The sequence below is a fragment of the Pholcus phalangioides genome, unplaced genomic scaffold (assembly GCF_987345545.1).
Source record: "Pholcus phalangioides strain wild (caught in Gottingen) unplaced genomic scaffold, Ppha-v1.0 ptg000015l_1, whole genome shotgun sequence".
Classification (NCBI taxonomy): Eukaryota; Metazoa; Arthropoda; class Arachnida; order Araneae; family Pholcidae; genus Pholcus; species Pholcus phalangioides.
In genome coordinates, this window is record NW_028301608.1 from 25,959,611 (window position 1) to 25,980,252 (window position 20,642).

The window sequence follows — 20,642 nt, forward strand, 5'->3', positions numbered from 1 at the left end:
AATGTCGTTCCTAGACTCAAAGGAACATGTGCCAACAAGTGATGCAGACCACGTTACTACCGCAGTACGTTCCCCCATGCACCAACCCCTTTGGTGAGACATTCTTATGTTAACGATGGAAGGAACACGACACTTATATCATCACCTTAGATAGACATTATAGACCTCCGTCGAGACAGGGTTTTCAACATTTTGTAACAAATGGCACACCGATTTGCATTCAAAGGCCACTCAGCCTCCGTTTAATGCAAAGGCGAATTCTCTAGATGACCAAAAATAAACATAACTCCTCCCTCGAACGTTATCACTTGTGAGTGGGTTTTTGACCACGAGGTTCTGAAGATGGCTCTCTATTGTAGAGCCGAAACGCGTAAACCACTAAAAAGAAAAAATTCATTTGCCTTAATAAACGTGTTAAGTATTTTCTGAAAAATATACATTAGAAAGATATATAACGGGTGGGGTATATACGTAAGGGGTGGTGGGGAATCACACACACATTAAACAGGAGAATAGAAAGAACGGGAAGGCTTTGGTTGTCGTGTCTGCCAAACGATGAAATTTTTACTATGGAGACTTATAGACCCCGACACATTTTACCAAACTCTAGACTTGCCTGTACGACTGTAGGATAGCCTCTCATTATTAGCCACAATGAGTGGCGAAAATGGCAATAAGTCACAAAGGGTGAAACTCTTGATGGAGTTAGTGTTACAGAATACCCTTTAACCCCTGAACGACTACAGACGAGATATCTGGTCTAAACGCAAATGGGAAAAGTTCATTCCGGCTGTCCCTGTTTTTTTTTTTAACTTTTTTTCTTACCTTTCCCCTCAATTTTACATGGCTACTTTCATCATTTGATATTGATGTTGTTAATTTGAATCGAAAATACTTCATCATCGACCATTTCCAATCCACTGCCGGATCAAGGCATAATTTGTTTCCCCATTTTGCTCTGTCTAATGCTTTAGCCATCTAGTTGACTCCAGCCAATTTTCTGATCTCGGACTCCATCTTCTCGGGGGTACCAATCCAGAATGCTTGTGGTCCATCTGTTGTCCTGTCTTCTCGTAATATGTCCAGCCCATTTCCATTTTAAACGTTTAATTCTTTCATGATATCATATACCTCTTCATTTACGGCTTTTTATCCAAGTGAATCATTACATACAATGTGTATTTCATTTCCTCACTGGGTAAAATTCGTTTCCAAAACAGTCTTCACTATAAAATTAAATGAAAATTTCATTAAAAAAGTTGAATTATTTACTGAAACGTTTTCAATAACCACTCCAGAGAATTCTTACTGGAAAATAGAAAAAAAAACGAATTTTTGTACTTGTGGAACGATTAATTTGTCTATTAGGACAAGTCAAATATCGAAAAACAAATTTATTCTGTTTCGAACTCATTTCCTTCGGTTCACTCTATGAATCTTAAACTTTGATGTACTTACATGAAAGCGAATTTTTCCTTTGATCAGTAGTTTTAGGTTCAGTCGAATCACAAAGAGTGAATTCTAAAAGACTGTAATTAAACAAAACGTCACACGGGATTAAAATTCGTAGAAGAAAAACAAAACAGGAGAGAGAAACATTCAGGAATTGCGAAAGAGATTTTTATAAGTAAAATAGCAAAAGAAAACTGCCTAAAATAAACTCGTTTTCCGGAAGAATGCGGGAAATGCCTGGAATTTCTCACGAGGGGCTGGATAAATGTGCATGCAAAGAACCCCCGCCCCCACCTTCACTCTTTTCACAATGTTTCTTAAGGATAAAAGTAGAAAATTTTAAAAGGAATAGATTTTTCGTGTAACTTTTACGAAATCATGTTTACCATCGCTTTCATTATACATTTACTTAATCGTGCAAAACGTAATTAAGTTCCCTTTAGCTTCGAACAACTAACTGGTCACCTTGGCCTTTAGATTATCAAAAAAAAAGAGGATAAAAACTGTTGAATAGGGAAGGAGTAACTGGTTATATATTAAGTGATGTGATTTTTGAAACTTCATTAAACATCATGGTAGGATGCCTTTTGAAGTTAGTAGTAATAAGAGATGATTTACTGATGCAATAATAATTATTAAGGCTATTTTCTAGTTAAATGGTGCGATAATGTGGTTTTTATATTAATTTTTTTTATGGTTAAATTCAAGGTTGGTCGGGATTGTTGTCAACGATTGTTTTATTTGATGGATAGGTCATTATTTCCTTTGACCTGGTTGGTTAGCAATCAGACCATTAAGTAAGGAAAGTGGTAAACAGGGATTGACAAATCTCAAGCACCATCACGTAATGGGAACTGAAAAATTCACATTTGCATCAAAAACATTATTTGTATTGTTACTAAATTGAAGTGTGAGGAAAAACACTTTTTTTTAAATTATGTCAGTATGCACCAATACGAAAAGAGAAACGAAATCTCAGAAAACCTTTATGTTATAGGCGATTTCCGCTTTAATGTATACCGTTATAGCGAAAATCTCGTTTCAACGCAAACTTTTCTAATCCCCCCAATAATTTTGCATAGGAACAATCTAAAAATCTGGAATTCTTTTATAATGAAATTTCGTTATTACGAAGTGATTTCTCTGGTCTCTTGGAGTTCGTTAGAACGGGATTCTACTGCATTATGGGCACGTTATATTATTTTTCAACCTTTTTTAAAAAACAAAAATGATTGGCTTCTGTTCGTCGTAGAGGTGTAGTTCTAGTTTAAAAATTTTCAACATATGTTGAGAAATCACCGTCTACTCGTTCTGAGAGTTAAAATACATACAATGTGTCACAAAATAAAAATAAAAATCTATATTTTTTATACGGTCCTTCCCCCACCCTTTGTCTTCAAAAAACCCCAAATCAGAAATTTGTTGAATCAGAAATTTGTTTAGTAGTTTTTAGTTGGCCTGAGGACAGACAGGGTAACATCTTTTTAATTGAAAAGATGTTACCCTGTTTATACAACATAGTGGGCTATTACGAGAAAAGGGAGTATTACACGTATATAGCGAGCGAGAGAGAGAGAGAGGAGTAGAAAGACTATAAATTTATAAAAATGAATATGTACACTATTTTAATCCGGGACAAGGCTGATACGTTCAATTTTGCATAAATTTATGGTTGTCAGAGGGCTAATTTAATAAACATTCATTCCATGCATGTTGAGTCTAAACAGCGTTTTCTTATCAATCTAATTGAAGCACGAATTCCAAAAGATTCTATACCAGTGTGTATCCATTTTAAAATTCAGAACAACCAGGCTATAATCTCTTGCCGCTGAATTTCGTCAAGGGTTTGAGAATTGATCTGAAGGAACGTCATCCCGGGTTAAAAGTTTTAAAAGAGGCATACTTTTGGGGAGGGAGGGGAGATAGAGGGGCCCGCGCCCACCCACCAAAAATTATCAAAAAATTAAGAATATTTTCAAAACATTTTTGTACAAATCAAAATATCAAAAGGAAATGAATCATATGCTACTCATATTACGAGTGAATACAACCGATAAGCTAATTGGTTGCATTTGTCCAGTTTGTAAAAGAACTTTCATAAAATGTTTATGTTGTGGCCTAACGAAATTTCCCTTTTCATGATATTTTCTCCATTCATTCTAAACAAATGTGTTGCCATCTATTCATGAAAATACTCACTGAAGAATTTAAATAAAGAGAAACATACATGTTTCGGTAAATGTGATAAATTGGTTTTTATACATAGTAACCAGTTATAATGCATACTCACCAATAGTCTTGGTAAGTTCTTGTAATTTTATCACTTTTTCCGGCGAATATGCATAATATCCAGATATCCAAGTGTCGTTTGTAAGTGTTTGAGGTAAACGGTTTTTAAAAGTTAGAGACGGGGGGAAGGGGGGGGACCGTATAAAAATTTATATTTTTATTTTGTTACACAGTGTATTTTCCCTCCTCAAAACTGGTACAGGGTAATTTTTCAACGCCTTTTGAGCATTTCTTTAAGTTGGAACCATACCTCTACAACGGACAGTTGATGAGATAAAAGTCGACTCAGGACTTACTGGAAAACCTGAAAAAATCCTGTGTATAAACGGATGTAAATTGTTGCTGTTAGCGTATTCAGTATATTTTAATGTCAAACAATATGGCTATTTGATTAATTAGAGTGAGTTTTTTAATGAATGAGCGAAGTTGAGTAGTTTTTACCATGAATTTTATTTCTAACTCCTTCAATTTGGCGCGATTTTATAAATCTCTGAACACGTAAAATTTCAGCAGCTCTAAAAAATTGACACCAACAAGAAATCAACTCGTGCTAGATAAATGAAATATTATATTTATGTAGCCTCATTTTGCATTGAAATAACCACGAAATATGCGCTTTCTAAAACACCAAATAAACCGAGAAAATGAATCGGTATAATAGGTTTCTTTTGACCGTGTACGTATTTGCTATGTATATTCAAATACATACTAGACAACAGAGAGTCAAGTTATTTCTTGATTTTTTAGCCCTGTGGTAGCGCTGTATTGAATTAATTTTAGCTAGATCGAATCATGAGGGTCTATTTCACCCATTGATTAAGTAACCTAACATGTGTATATACACTAGTATGGGCTGTTTCAGAGTGGACGTCTCAAATTTGAAATGCCTTAACTTGTAATCAGTGGTAGAAAGAAGGAACAAGTGGTACGTTTGATAGGCCTGGAATCTAAAAAAAAATTGGTTTGCGAAATCAGTTACATTTTTCAGTTAACAGATGGCGCCATAGTCGTTTTGTTTTATAACTGGTCATAAAAGGTCATTGTTTACAGCAATAGTCCTCAAAAACTATATCAATTTGAAAAGTTCATCTGCATGATATAACCGTCCATTGCAAGAGTGACACATCCATTATAGTACAAAAAAGTGACTTCAAACTTCACCTTTGCCATGTCGTTACTGAGCAATGTGACTGGACCCAAATTAGCGAAGGACAATATCACCCACTGTTTAAAGGCTCATGGTGCCATCTATTAATCAGAGTTGTAACAAATTTGTGAAGCCGGTGCATCTGAAATTCTTAGGTCTGCTCACTGAACGAACTGCTGTTTGTATTTCATCTTCATATCCATCACTGCTTTCAAGTTTACCGTAGAAACTATTTCCGAAAATGGTTTTCTACAGTAATTAGAATGCGTTTTATTATTTTGTCATTTTGAGACAAAATAGCCGTGTTTACAGCATAGCATCTCAAAGTTATGGAGTCCTTTCTGAAAAACTCTGTTAGTATAGTCGGACCCACTTATAACGAAGTCAGGAAAAATAGCGAAACTATTCGCCGTACGCAAACTTCTTTACATCCCTACTTGTTTTGTTCAAATATATCGATGAATTTTGTACTTAGGAACATGGAATTTTTATATTATTGGCCTCAAGAGAGGCAGGAAAAAAACTTTCTAACTGGATTTTTGAGGATAGGGTACTTGTGAGAAAGTTAGCATTTATATTTTTATAACTATACAACCCCTTGTACCATGAATGGCGTATCCGAGTTCTACACGTTAGTTGGATATTTTTTCTAATTGTAAGTATACCTCTAGGATCAACGGTTCGCCAATAAAATGTTGTCAGGGACTTCTCTTAATCCTTACTATCCTGTATATAAGTAAATATTTTTATATACAATTTTATGCTTGGAGTGAAATTCCGAGGAAACCTGGTGAAACGTGATTTCGTAATACTTCATTTAAAGAACGTGTTGCAACATCACGTATAGGGTACTTACATATTAATAGTGTTCGTGAATTCTTATTTGCCTCTTCTCGATGTCATGACTTCCATGTGACGTAGTATAATGAATGTTTCCAAACCATTCGTTTCATGTTAGGAAAGTTTTCCCCTGCGGTTATAAATATTTGAGCACCGCGAAATGAATCTTACACGCAAAAAAAAATCCTCCATTCAATTAAAAAAAAGAAAAAAAAAACGAAATATTTTCCCCTACATACCAAATAGTTTCATTCTACAAAATTTTTTTTACTGGTTTCTACTTGCGATTTATTTTCTGAAATAAACCTCATGTAGGAGTCAAAATTATTATTGCAGTCGGTATTATTTTGTAAATAATGATAACGATTAAAATTCTTTAACTGGTTAAGAAAATAGTTGTAATCAATAAATTGAATATTTAATGATTAATCGAACATTTTTTTAAAAGCTGACCATTCGTAAGAAACGTAGTATATTGGTGATTATTTAATATTAATTGATGTGCTACAAAAATATACCACTACGTTGAAAAAAGTTCCGATGCTTATTTTATGAGGGAACAATGAATACAGAGAGGAACCTGCTTATTTGATATGGTTACTTCGAAGTAACGTTCCCTGTATGCACACACACACACACAATTATACATTTTTTGCCATTGTTCGTACAAAGATATAAATGCGAATTGCAAGCCTCCTTTTGCCACATCCTCCAGTACCTTCGTCGCTGCTCGCTGCAATTCTTAGGAACATGAGAATCGTTGCCCCTTAACACCCCCATCCTCAAGCCCGGGGAGATTGAAATGAATCCCATCTCGTAGGTCGGAGGCAAATTTAAATGAAATCGTAGGTTTTCGCCGATGTGTTAAGTAAAAAAAGTTATAACTTTTAAACTAATCATTGAATTAATTTTAAAAAAAGTCTTGTGTATAGTATTATACAGTATCCACTTGTATAACTTAAAAGTTTATATGATATTTCCTTTGATAAAATTGTTTTTCTCTACGGCTGCCAAAAATCGGATTTATAACGTAGCCTTCTGTCTATTACAAAGAACTACTAATTCAATTTTACCGGGCATTTTAGTTAACCATGCTCTTCACAATAATATCTCGGATATCCACGTGTTAAGCGAACGTTCATCGCTCACTATAAAATATGATAAGTTGAAGTACTATAACAGTTATGATTGTACGAAGACGCGTTATTCCTCTTTCGTATGATACCAAAAATCACACGGGGCAAGATATGGGAAATAAAGTGATTGGGAAAGTATCGGGATGTGATGTTTTTACAGGCAATCTGAGACCAGGAGGGACTTATGAGCCGGCGCATTATCATGATGGAACACCCAGGACTTGGCCTCCCCAGGATCGCTTGCATCTCACCTAATCATGCAGGCGAAACTCACAGGTCCCTCCTTGTGCAAATGCGAGCCGATCTCCCCGTTATAAAGTCTCGCCACAGAGAGCAACAGGCCTAAAAACAGTACAAATATTCAGTCAATACACATCACTCACTTCACTTCTGAGATATAGATGGCAGCACTGAAAAATCATACACAACACTAGATACGCACTCAGACTGTTAGGTACACACATAATTCCGGCACAACTCACTAGGTAGTAAATTGCCTATGGCAATAGACCTGAGTTGCGCTCGGTTTGAAAATAAAAAAAAATAAAAAAGGTCCCTCCTGGTGTCAGATTACCTGCGAAAAAACATCACATTGTAATACTTCCACAACCAGCTTATATTCAGCCAATCTTACCCCGTATGACTTTTTCTTTTTTCCTCGGATAAAGAATTTGCTTAAGGATCAACGATTCTCAAGGTCTGAAAAAGTGCAGTGAGGAAAACGCTGGCGGATGTGACTAACAAATCTTCCATCCGCATTTAGTACATCTTTGTACGAACGATAGCAAAGACGCGCAATTGCACAGGGTAGTCAATTTGAAGGAAACACCAAATATAAAGTTTCCATCTGTATTCATTCTTCCGTAATAAAATAATTGTCGAAACTTTTTGAACGTACTAGTATTTCAAGCACCCATTTTCTAGACAAGAACAAATATAGGACTAGATTAAGAAATTCTGGTTCTCCTGCTTCGCTTGAAGCAATTTGACATGCTGAACATATTTTTTTCATATCCTGGAATTTCTTAACTCGGATCTTGTCGATTTCTTTTTCAGAACATCGATTATTTTAGGTTAGTCACTGATTTCGAAATTATTTTCTATCTTTATATTGTTGCTTGTTTCCTTCAGAAACTGTAGGAAATATCTGGGGGGGGGGGGGGGGGTTCGCATCCAAATGATACTGGCAGGTAGGGGGAGAGGGGCAGTTCTCCGGAACGCAAAAACTGATGTTCACATTGGAGACAATATATTTGGAGCTTTTTTTTTTTAAACTTCAATCAAACTCGATTTGGAACTGAAATCCTCCCCAGTTTTCGTTGAATCAACTTGCATTTCCCAATCCCAAAAAAGTTTGATGACATTATTGATTCAGGAATATTTGAATATGGTCACTTACCTAATAAAATGTTATAAAGAGGAACCTCAAATGTCGCTAAATTCTAAATTCTATTACCAAATGCTAAATTCTACTGCTAATTGCTAAGTTATTTCCAAAAACTTCGACTTAAAGGAAAATTTGAACACTAAAATACATAAAAAGTTTTGGGGCTGAGTGAAAACTTCGCCTTAAACAGATATGCGAGATATTAGTGGCGCCGTAGCTTAGTTGGTTAAAGCGCCTGTCTAGTAAACAGGCGATCGTGGGTTCGAATCCCACCGGTGCCTCGTGAGGAAATTTTTGGCCGCTGTGGTGGTAGAGTGGTTATAGTGACGGACTCGCGATTCGAGGATCCGGGTTCGAACCCCACAGTGGTGGTCGGCTGAAGTTGGTTTTCTGTGGTTCCCAACTTCAAGGCGCAAATGCGAGCCGATCTCCCCGTTAAAAAGTCTCGCCACAGAGAGCAGCAGTCCTACAACGATAAATCATTCAATCATAACACTTCACTCATAGTTAGAAAAACTAGTGGCAGATGGCAGCACTACACAAAACAAGCATTACAGAGAAACAACAAAACTTCACGTCAGGTTTCACTACACGTACACGCACATTCCCGCATGTACCGATTCATTGGGGGGTTCCGCGGGGGGGGGGGTGCATGTGTGGTGTAGTAGTAGTAGGTAGGGCCTCCAAAAAATGGCTCGGGGATCCATGATGTTCTTAAGTCAGCCACCTCGTTGGGCAATTTGCCTGTTGTGGCGTTGTATTTGTATATCGTGAATTTACTACATTCAGCTATCGATTCCCACAGAATAATTTAGAAAGGATTAACCACACATCCCATAATCTGTTATACAACATAGTGGGCTATTACGAGAAAAGGGAGTATTACACGTATATAGCGAGCGAGAGAGAGAGGAGTAGAAAGACTATAAATTTATAAAAATGAATATGTACACTATTTTAATCCGGGACAAGGCTGATACGTTCAATTTTGCATAAATTTATGGTTGTCAAAGGGCTAATTCAATAAACATTCATTCCATGTATATTGAGTCTAAACAGCGTTTTCTTATCAATCTAATTGAAGCGCGAATTCAAAAAGATTCTATACCAGTGCGTATCCATTTTAAAATTCAGAACAACCAGGCTATAATCTCTTGCCGCTGAATTTCGTCAACGGTTTAAGAATTGATCTGAAGGAACGTCATCCCGGGTTAAAAGTTTTAAAAGAGGCATACTTTGGGGGAGGGAGGGGAGATAGAGGGGCCCGCGCCCACCCACCAAAAATTATCAAAAAATTAAGAATATTTTCAAAACATTTTTTTACAAATCAAAATATCAAAAGGAAATGAATCATATGCTACTCATATTACGAGTGAATACAACCGATAAGCTAATTGGTTGCATTTGTCCAGTTTGTAAAAGAACTTTCATAAAATTTTTATGTTGTGGCCTAACGAAATTTCCCTTTTCATGATATTTTCTCCATTCATTCTAAACAAATGTGTTGCCATCTATTCATGAAAATACTCACTGAAGAATTTAAATAATGAGAAACATATATGTTTCGGTAAATGTGATAAATTGGTAGTCTTGGTAAGTTTTTGTAATTTTATCACTTTTTCCGGTGGATATGCATAATATCCAAGTGTCGTTTGTAAGTTTGATAAATACTAATAAAATTATCACTTTTACCGGAGACTGCATAATGCGCGAGCGGCGTTGGTAAATTTTATAAATATGAAAAAAAAATCCAAATAAGTCTACTATGTGTGATTTTAACCCTTTTTTGGATTTTTTACATACCCGCGTCGGGCATGTGATCGAAAAAATACATGACCTAGAAGAATTTTTACGTGCCCCGTACATGTCGGGCAATAGATTAGTCCATCCCTGTGATGTACCTCTTCAAATGTCGATAATGCTTACGCCCCTGATTCCTGTCATTGCTCGTCCTAAAATTGCGAATTTATTAACTCGCATCCAAAAAACCCGTTTCTGAAAATAGCGAAATATTCACAGCAGCAAAAACCGAAAACTCTTAAAATTTATATTTCACCTTCTTATCGCTAATGTGGTTCACACCGAAAAAAAAACAGTTCATACAAATGATATGAAAGAAATTACGGCACGTGTAAGTATACACACCATTCTACGACATAAAAAAAATGCACCTATAAAAATATAAGGAGGTTGCGGATCATAACAAAACGAGAAAGAAAAGCAAGTATTTTCAAAAAGTGTTCCCTTAGACGAGTCTCAGAATATCCGGAGAAGTAAACACATAAGCAGGAAGTGTTAGCGTTCCAAGTATATCTCATAAACTCGCCAGAGGCAATTCTCTCTGCAGAGGAAAAGGGATATTACCTCTTTTTCGACAAAGTTGGTTCCTTGTTACACAAGCCTTAAGAAGATGTTGCCTTTCGGCCCAGGAACAGCAACAACAAGATGGAAGCGAACAACAAGAACTTTTGACCCGCTGCCGATTCAGCACGTCTTTTATAATCAATAAATCAATCCTTATTGTATATAGTCTGTTCTTGCTCATATACGAGTTTGTGCGTGTGTACACAAACGTATATGCGCTTACACGCAAATCACTTTTATGTTTCTGCTTTCGTCATCCTCTTACATCACTCGTATATACTCCAGAGAAGTTTCTGTTCCGCTAAGAAAATATTGTCTTCCTATGCTTTTCTGTTCTGCAGAAATGTATTGCTGGAGGTATTACGATGAAGAATTGTTTACTAAACATGCCACTCGGCTAAATATATATACATTTCTTTTTCTTTATCTTTTAATAGTAGCCACATGGCTGAGTTTCTTTTGCTTGGTGTATTGAATTTTAAATGTTCAACGTGTACTCCTGCGTATAATCCACCACGTAATCTTCGCTACTTTGAGAAATAAATGTCGTCGTATAGCGGCGTATAACCCACGTGTGAAAATGTCAATCATCAATGATGCAGATAGTTTTTCGATTTTTCCTACTCGTATCTATATACAAATACAAACACAAAGGCCACAACAGGTAAACTCCCATCGTGGTGGCTTCCCTCCGCTATGTCGATAGAGTATTACTGGCAATCAATATAAAACCCACCGTGGTTGAACACTGAAAGAAATACGAATCACATAACAAGAACTTTATCATTGATAGAGTTCCCAAAAATAAACTCTATGTACACCAATCATTGAAGCATTTTGTGAGACAGTCACGATTTTATCTGTCTATTTCTAATGGAACTTCTATCGTAATGGAAAATAAATACTTACACCATTAGAATAAACTTTTTTTAATTAAATCGGTAATTTAAATTTACGAGTATCTTAAATAAAAACTGATGCAAACAAAATTTTTAGGATGGAAAAAACGTGCTATGGTTGAGTTCGTTCGCATGCAAATACAGTCACCGTTTGTGTTTTCTTGTTTTTTTGATAAAACTTGCTTTTATTTATTCCTTTATTTTATTTCTTTTCGTGAAAAATGACTAAAAATTAGTTGCAAACATCTTTCGATGCACAATCGATTTATACACAATTAAGCATTAAGCACAAAAACTACATTATACAATTGAATAACTTACCATTGAAAAAAATTTTAATTTTCCAATTCATTGGGGAAAAAAAGTTATAGCAGCTTTAAAATTATTTTTTGATTGAAAGTTAAATTTTTCTAGCTCCAAAAATATATATCAGTTAAAACTAATATCCCCTGTTTAACATATACAGTATATATGTTATATGGAGATTTCAATACGAATTTATCATACTTTTTTTCCTGTGTTTATGCATAATCGCCTGTTTTTTGTCCTAGTAAATTTGATGTCATAAGCGAAAAAATAAATCAGTTTACCGGACATTATGCATAATCTTCAATTCGGAAGAATTCAGAAATTATTTCATTTGAGAATTTTATCAAAATTATAATTATCAATTCTTTTTGATAAACTCTGCGTCATTAATTTCTTTCGAGAAAAAAAAAATTCCTCCGAGTTATGCAAGATTCGTGCATCAAGTGTTGTAGGTACAATGAATAGGTACTTGGCATGTGTTATTCAAAGTTAAGACACCCTATCACACTGCGTTAAAATATTATCACCTGATGATGAAACGGCTCTATTTTGCTGAAAGGATGAAACGGGAAAAGACGAATCAAGGCATCACCAGGGTCCTCTATGGGCTCATCGGGAAACAAAGAATTGTTGAATGTACGTCCTGAAGCCAACTTGGATACTCCGCGAATCCAGTACCCTTTCTCAAGTCTAACTTCCACCCCCGCGCCCCCCCGTAATTCTTAACCTTGACAAAAACTTAATAAATGAAAAAATGTTTAATTCTATAAAAATAAATATTATATTCCTTGTGTTTGATGTGTATTAACAGATGTCTAGTGAATCGTAATCTATTAAGCTGAGAAAAGTTGCTCAGCTTATTCCATTGAGCAGGGGAAGCTTAACATCTTTCTATGGCAGGATGCGATCAGTGTCTGTACCCGAATTCATCAAAGGAAGAGCACCCCTTACGGCAAGATTTTCAGACGAATTCATAAAATCAGGATGATTTTAATCCTTGAATGCAATATGTACAAGATGTTTAATTGGGGCGTTAATCAAGTGCTCGCGAGCATGAAATTGGACGCGAGTGTCGAGCACTATGGGAGCTTCAGGGAGCAGCGTGGTGATCCGAAGCAACAGGTCGAAGATATCTGTTCTATGGGATAAATTTTTGTTCCGGAGGATTATTCGTATAATATTCGGATATTTGTTTATCCGTTACCAGATAAAACGGGACCGAGACTGTGCATTCGAATACATGTCCTATTCTCTGAGCGAAACCATATTCTCCTAGATGAAGAGGAATTTTTCTCTCCCTACGAAATGGTTTTTTTTTTGCGGAATTAATTTGAGCTATGATTTTCACACATTTATACTATTTATACTATGATCATAATATCATGATATACAAATCATGAAGTTTTGAAAAAGTATGTGTTACATATAAATTATTCTGTTAATATAACAACTCACTGGGGCTGATTTCTATATGGGGTTAGTGAGGTGTACGACCAGATATAATTCGGTGTCCCAAATGTTGATAAGATTTATTCACTGAAAAAGTAAACTATTTGTTTTCTATTTGTGGAGGTCTTCAAATGCTTGTTTTTCTATTGGCCAGTAACTAGCGTCTCCTGTAATCGAGGCACAAACAGAGGGTTTTATTCGGGTCCGTCTTCTATACGGGTGTGAATGAGTGGTTCATTCGAAATTACTAAAATTCATACTTTCCGCAGCTGACCGAGTAGCTAGCTGCGAAATTGCCAGCAAAGGCACAGACCCGTTTTAGGGTCTTGCACTCCCGTACAGCCGAATATTTTACGGCTCCATATCGATTCCATATCGATATCCATATCGATTTTGAAAAGGTTCGGCTATAGCGAAAGTAAATATATTTTCCCACTTTATAATAAGATCATACCAGAGCTCCTTCGAGTCAACGTCGAGATTGTCACTGAATGATTATCCATATTGCAATTACGTTACGTTACATAAGTTGCGTAAGTTATATAAGTTACTGTACTTATAAACATTTTGATGAATTATTTCACACGTCTACGACAGAACCGCCCTTAGGGGTTTGCCGTCGCACCGGGGTCCGCATTACGGTTACAACAACTTTTTTTATAAATTCAGAATTTTCATCAATTCTGGAAATCTTAATTTTCATCTGGAAAGAAGTAGTTCTGGAATTATTTCTTTTATAAATTTTGAATTTCCACCATATCTGGAAATGTTTTCTTTTTAATGAATTCAGAATCTTCATCAATTCTGAAATTATTTTTTGCATTTATTTTGAATTCCCATTATTTTCATTTTCTGAATTTTCAATCAAACCCCCCCCCCCCTCCTCACAGAAGAGTATAATCGCAGCTAGGAGTGGACCGCTATTATTTTCGCTATCTGGCCCAGCGTCTGGTAATGGCGACCCGTGTCTACAACTATTATTTGTTTAACTCGAAACATTTGTTTTAATCACAACTTGCGATAAGTTTTCACTTACTCATTATGATAAGATTTTTTTGAATAAACTATGAAAAAAATCTTTCCACAGCAAATCCGTGAAAAGAAAATTTCCATTTATCCGATGACTTGAACGAATCAACAAGTATATACTCAGCCATCTGATGCATTTTCCAGAATTTTTCTAGAAATTCTGGGAAACTGTTTTCCCCGAATTATTCTCTTGAAAAAAAAAGATTTTGTCCTATTTTTTATCTCTCTCACATTTTCGTCAACGATAGTGAAGTATTTCCTAGAGAAATTAGTGACTATAAAAAGAAAAATTTTTCTCTCAACAAAATACATGATATAAGATGGTTTTAAAGACACTCCGAATGGTGTCGCTACCACCCGATGCAGGAACAACGAACGAAACACACAGCGGCGCAACAGCAACTCCCTGAACCAATCACCCTGCTTCCTACCATAAAATGCATACTGATTCTCTGAGAGAGCAGCAAAGAGAGTAACAAGAGAGAGAGAGAGTCGTCAAATCTTTCGCTCTCACGACACATATAACACACAACGCTCTCTCTCTCTCTCACGGTGTCAGTATCTCAGACATAAGGACCTCGTATCATAGCGAGAGAGAGAGAAAACAGGTGAAAAAATACAATCCCGATGATTCCGCCGGTAACCACAAAATTATGGCATTTCTTCGAAAAAGACTGGAATAATCCCGCGATTCCGATGAGTTTCCGAGGAAAAGATTGAATCTACGAGAAGCGTCTGAACATATGGGAATTGAAAACATATAAAACTCATTTAGATGTTAAGAAGTATTTTTCTCTGTCGGTTTCTCGAACAATCTTCGAATAAATTTTTTTCTACTTCTGTTGAAAAAATAATACAAAAAAACTATCTCAAACATTTAATTCTCTGCTGTATATAAATAAAGTTCTCGCCCCCCCCCCCCACAACAAAAGTGAGGGGGAACCTGTTGATGCTGAAGAAAAGGGGTGGATATCAACAAGTGGAGTTGAGCATCCTCTGGCTTTCGTTCCTCAACTTCTAAAACTGAATGGGAACTTTATACCTTTGCAACGTTGCATGTTTCCGATGATTTCTACTAATTACAGGTAAGTGAAGTCTCGTGAAACTTTGTCGTGTTATAATACTTTTGACAGTAGCAGACTTGATAAATATAAGAGAAAGGTTGATTGTTATACATTATACTTTATTAATATGTTGAACGTTAATGTTTTATTTTCCAATCATTTAACACTATCGAAAAGACCGAAAATTTCATTCTATTTATGAGGATAGACATTATTTTTTAATTTAGAATTTCCGGACTTGATATCGCATGTTTAACCCCTTGATAGTGACGCCCGAGTCCAGTTCGAAAAATTTTATGTTTATCATTTTGATGATTGTTCCTCTTATTTTATATTTAAATTGTTTTATTTATATTTTTATTCGAATTATACATTTTGCTTATAATTTTGTATAAGCAGTAGAACTTGGTTAATTCGAACTTTCACGAATTTCCCCTGAGCTTTCTGTCCAATTTATCGTTAAAATTTCTTGTTTAATTCAATTTTTTTCCTCGATTTTGTTTGTACAGTTGGAAGTAGACAATCATGATTTTTGCACAAGCAAATTTATTTCGAAACAAATCTACAAATCCTGATCAAATTGTTAAACAAGAAAGTTTCGAAGACACGAAAGTTTGAAAATTATGTTTTCATAAATTTAATGTCCATTTTAGCATTGTTCAGCTGGAGTGCATCGGGAAAGTGTACCACTTAATACCAATTATGTTCTTTTCAACTTTCAAGGAGCACCAATTAAAATTTGAATATTTCTATCGTAATTAATTAAGAGTAAAGTACTGTAATGTAGAGTAAAGTAGTGTAAAATTAATACGTAAAGTATCGGAAAGTTGAGATCGTAATACGTTTATGAAAGTATATTTCCTCGATAGGTAAAAATGATAAGCACATTTGGGAAACAGTTTCGTAACGAATGATCATGAAATTTTTCCGTAGATCAAGCTTTGAACATGGTCAAGAAATTTTGTAGCGATTATGATTCAAGAACAGTCGAATAATATAGCAGCTGAGATCAATTATTATAATTATAAATTATTGAAATTTGGGAAACTGTTCCGTAACTGATGATAAAACTTTAATGATTGATCACTATTATTCTATGTAAATATCGATGATTAAATTACAATTTGCGATGATTTTACCCATTCAAGATAGATAAATTGGATAATTAGAATTTTTTTCGAAAATTCGAACCATTTTCTCAGTGACTTTGGACTTCGAAGTAACCAAGTTCGATTTAATTTTGGTAATATGTATATAATTAGTATATTTATTATTTTACCTCTACGGTTATTATAAGATAATTCCACTTTCGTTAAACAACGAAATGAATTTTCGTCATTCAGTTTGCATTGTAGATTGTTTCCTACTAATTAATACAGTAGATCCTCGATAACTGGACATTCCAAAAGTCTCAATGAACATGTCGACTTTAGCGGACGTCAAGTTAGCGAGGTTTCATTTTGATCCCACCTTCCCAATTTTGAAACATCATTTATGCCATGTAATTGTACTTACTTAGACGGTGTCCTGTAACTGCTAATGCGGCATTCATCTGATCAACCACCCGTCACAGAGTTGGTTTCAATATGAAAACATTTTTCAAAAGGCATTAATTACCTTGTACCAGTTATGAGAGTGAAAAAATACAGTGTGCAAAAAAATAAAAAAAATCTAAATTTTTATATGGTCCCCCTTGTCCTTTTAATTGTATCGAAATGTCTGTTATTTGCGAATACGCAGTGCGATTGCCGAATTTAGCAAGGCTCTCATTTTTTTAACTTGACAATTTCGATCTAAAAGAAACTTCTATTTTCTAGCTGATGCAACCATTTCTCGCTCAAAAAATTCAGATATCAACTCTGTAACTTTCGTAGTCCTCAGGTTGAGTTCCCAATTAGAAAGTTGTGGTCCTGTCACTCTTGAGGCCAACAGAAAAAACTTCATGACATATTCGTTCAGATATTTCAGTTCGAAAATCGCAGGAAAATTATGAACAACAACGTTGTTTTCCCAACTTATTTGCGATTTTTGAATTCCAATATCTCAGCGAATATTGCACTTAATAGCATAGCACTTGTTTTTTATTAACTCAGAAAAAACTGGGTAACAACTTTCTAATTAGATGTTGGAACGTTATAAAAATTTAATTTTTTTTATTTCTTTACATACTGTATTTTCACTCTCAAAACTTGTATAGGGTCGTTTTTCAACACGTTTTGAATATTTTTTTAAATTGAATACATACCTCTACGACGGACGGTTTATCAAATACAGGTCACATTAGCACTTCCAGGACACCCTGTATATATAGTTGAACAATTTCATTCCATCATCGATAAATTAACAAAAAAAATTATTCGCAATTTTCTACGAAAAGTTTCCGCATGATGGTGAGAAAAGCATAAGTGTATCGAATTATTTGTTGTTTGCGAATGCTCAATGCTATATATTGCCGAATTTATCAAAAAACTTCTATTTTTTTTTTTTTTAAACTTAAAATTTTTTATGTAAAAGAAACCTTCATTTTCCAGCTGATGCAACCATTTCTCTCTCAAAAATTTCAGGTATCATCTCTGTAACTTTTCGTAGCCCTCACGCTGAGTTTCCATGCGTCAAAAAAAAAGTGGAAAATGACCCTACCCTCCAAGGTATGAGGAAGCGTTTTAGACCAACGGTCGGCAAAAAAAAATAATTATTAAACGGTGAATTTTTTTGAAATATACGAGAGAAATGTTATGAAAATTTATCAACTGACCAATCTCTCCACGGGCAATTTTGAATATTTGAATAATTAGTTGCGATGGCAAAATTTGATTCTTACTCAACTTGTGTCGCGTATCTTGTGTCGCGTTACAGAGGTTTCTGCAGATTGAATTTAGTATTATGTCAACCATGGAATAGTCAATGCCGAGTTTTCCGGGTCTTCGAGTTATCCGCATGTCTAGTCATTGAGGTTCTACTGTAGTAGCTCAATATACTAAATTGCTGAAACGCATATGAAGCTTTACATGCAAAGTTTGATCATTTTTGTCGCACCACGGTCATTTTCTGCACACGAGGGCTAATTTGACCGAGACCTGCAATTTATTGCCGATTCCGAACTGCAGTCTTGTTTTTATACTCATCGAGATGTTGGTGCGCTGACCCCTCGATGGGGTACACCCTGCGGTAACAATTTTTTCTGCGGTCATTTCGCCGTTTCTGTTGTACCCCTGTGCCAGGAAAGTTTTCTGACAAGGACGAACCGGGTATCGAACTCGCGACACCTCTAAACATCCTTCGGTACTTTAGGCGAGTATCTTATCGACTTGGGCTACCGCGCTCCTTAGAAAAATTAATACCAATTTGCATTACGAATCTAGAACTAGGAGATTTTTAATTGCTTATATTGTGCAAAATTTGTCTTATCGTAAATTAATCTATATCGTATTATAAATTTTTGATTGGTTTTTCTTTACTATCATCTCCCGTTCGTGTTTTATTCGCGAAGATGTTCGTCACGACAAAAATAAAATGAACTAAGAAAATTATTCCATAAAAAAAATGGCAAAATTATTGAAAATATCATTTAGCATCTAGTAATTTCATCGATATTGCCGACAATGTTTATTTGCATCTTTCAGAAAACACTTTTTCATATTATGGCATGGAATAGGGGTAAATCTATCGTATCAATATATATCAAATTCATATCAAGCTGTTGTCAAGGTCCCTTGATAGCAGCCGTCAAATATACAATCGCGTTAAATAAGGAAATAAGTGATGTGGGAACTCTCATAATCATAAAAATTGTGACAATGGAAACACCACCCCCCTAAAGGACACTTTCCGTTAACGGACACGTTTCTGATCCCCGGTCCCATGGAATAGGACTTTAATGTATTTCACTTCACGATAGCGGACAATAAAATCAGGCAAACTATTTTTCTTCCCGATTCACTTTCAACAGAAAAAAAAAAAAAAAGAAACTATTGGCCGATATGATATATGGCAAATCGTCAATTAATTAACTGAACATAATTATGATCCAGGATATGGTGAGTTGGAATAGTCCTGTTGGTTTTGTTTGCCCACGTCGATACGTGTGAAGAAAGCCAATATTGCAAGACTGATAATGGATTTTATATGTTTTTAGCTTCTTCATATTCGTTAATTCAATTTTTGCTGCAAGATATGTGTGGCGCATGTATCATATCCGTTAAAAATAATTAATTGGTTAATATCATTGGTATAAAAGCCTAATTACCATTCCAATTCATTATCCCGGACCATAGTTATGTTCAGTTAATTAATTAATTGACGATTTATCATATTTACCAACACGAGCTTGGGATTAAACATAGTATTAGTTGAATATGATAAATTCTCAGTTTATGACGGAAAATTAATAAATTAGAGTTAAGAATGGAAAAAAAATGGAGTTCGCCTGATTTTACAGTTCGCTATCGAGGGTGTTCCTAACGGGGGAGTGAAATACATTAATGCCGTATTCCACGGGACCCCGGATCAGAAAAGTGTGCGTTGCCGGGGAGTATCCGTTAGTGGAAGTTCCACTGTATAAAAAAATATCGGTTCCAAAAATCTCAAAAAATATCGTAATAGAGGGATTTATCGAAATGAATGATGTTATTGTAAAGGCTACCTTTTCCCAATGCTAAAATGAATCATATTACTTGCAATTTATCTCGTCAGCAGGGCCGCCTTTAACAGACGCAGGGAAAAAATAATTTCGGGTGTCCCTTTGGTTCCCATTTTATACATTGTGTAAGAGAGTAGAATCGGCATCCAAAAATCCATACATTACTACAAAATGTACAGAAGTGATGAAAAATAAATATCCATAAGGAAATATAGACACAATTAAATGTAAATCAGCAAAAAAAATATGAAAATTTCTAACCGGAGACAATTTTTAATAGATGAAAGAAATAATTTCGAAACAATTAAAATTAAGACCTATAATGAAACAACTTCTCTGACAGCCGATGAAAATTCCGAATCCATGAATTGAAAATAAGAAAAATAATTGACAGAGATAATTCCCCCCCCCCCAGCACCCATAAAAATTCAGAACAAATGAAAGAAATAATTTGAGAATTGATAAATAAAACTCTAAAAGTTATGAAAGTTCAAAATTTCAGAATTAATGAAAATCCAGAATTTATTGAAGAAAAAAATTCCAGAATTATTTCTTTCTAGATGAAAATGCAGATTTCCAGAATTGATGAAAGAAATAATTCATGAAAGAAATTATTACTACTAGGATTCGGATTTTTA

At 35.1% G+C, this 20,642-nt stretch overlaps 1 protein-coding gene and 1 non-coding gene across 2 annotated transcripts in view; both read left to right on the forward strand.

Annotated features, from left to right (window-relative positions):
• The first annotated feature begins 8,458 nt into the window (after positions 1 to 8,458).
• On the forward strand, positions 8,459 to 8,532 carry TRNAT-AGU (transfer RNA threonine (anticodon AGU)). Its single transcript has one exon. It is a non-coding gene; the product is annotated as a tRNA-Thr (tRNA).
• Positions 8,533 to 14,898: 6,366 nt separating this feature from the next.
• SPR (G protein-coupled sex peptide receptor) overlaps positions 14,899 to 20,642 on the forward strand; it is a 35,593-nt gene continuing 29,849 nt past the window's right edge. Inside the window, exon 1 of the mRNA XM_089243248.1 lies at positions 14,899 to 15,386. The gene's annotated coding sequence lies outside the window, so the exon portion shown is untranslated. The remainder of the gene's footprint in view (positions 15,387 to 20,642) is intronic.